The sequence below is a fragment of the Vombatus ursinus genome, unplaced genomic scaffold, assembly GCF_900497805.2.
Source record: "Vombatus ursinus unplaced genomic scaffold, bare-nosed wombat genome assembly UNPS02014863.1, whole genome shotgun sequence".
NCBI lineage: Eukaryota > Metazoa > Chordata > Mammalia > Diprotodontia > Vombatidae > Vombatus > Vombatus ursinus.
In genome coordinates, this window is record NW_020954641.1 from 27,853,121 (window position 1) to 27,854,218 (window position 1,098).

Below are 1,098 nucleotides of genomic sequence, written 5' to 3' on the forward strand. Positions count from 1 at the left end.
AGTGTAGTATAGTATAGTATAGTATAGCATAGTATAGTATACAGCTTGAAGAATTACCCAGTTGATTCTGTCTCTAGGGAAGGAGACATTAGTGGAGTAGGCTGATTGGATATGGCCAGATGTTCACTGCATAGGCCTTCAGCACCATCCATCTTTTATTAACACCCCCTATGTTCCTTGAGATGTGGGTAGGAAGTGGTACCATGGTTGTACTCACTATGGTGAAGTTTGGGAGGACATAGTTGAAACTGTGTAAGATAAGCAAGTGTGGATGAGTTGCAATATGCATCATTGGCAGGAATTCCCAATTTTTTTTATATCTTACACTTCCTGCTCCCATATACTCTTTGATTCATTGCATCAACCTCCTTGCTGTTCCCCTTGATAAGACGCTCCATCTCTCAGCCTACATGTACTTTTACTTTATCCTGTTTATAGCTTACTTATATTTCTTTGCATGTTATCTCCTTTACTAGATTGTGAGATCCTTGAGGTCAGGGATTGTCTTTTGCCTCTTGTTGAATCCCCAGCACTTAGCACATTGTCTGGCACATAATAGATACTTAATAAATGCTTATTGACTCACTGACTAATTCTATGAGATCACAGATCCATTTGAGTATTTGTGTACCCTACGTGGTGTTTCACTGTGTTAGATACTAGGAATACAAAGTCAAAAGGAAAATGGCCCTTACTCTCGAGAAGGTGACATTGAGGGACTGGGTCATTCCTTGTGTGCTTGCTTGTATAAATTAGGCAACTAGTTTAGAATCAAGGATTTCAAACATCTGACAGCTTAGAGGAAAGCCAACCAGCCAAGGTCCTAAGAAGGAGCTAATACTTGGGGGAAGGGGTAGGGCCCTGGCTCCAACCTTGATTTCAGTCTGCCCACCACCCCCAACTTGGCTTGAGGTGGACCTTGTGAATTTCATAGGCCTGGAGTATTTAGACTTTTCCCATTGGCATCCTAGTAGTACTCCCAGCTCAGTTGAGGCTAGTAGCATTGTCTACATTGGACAGACTGGATATGATAAGCAAAGGTATATTCAGAATCTACAAGAAGCTCAAAGAAAAGCTACGTCACACCCAAGGAGAACT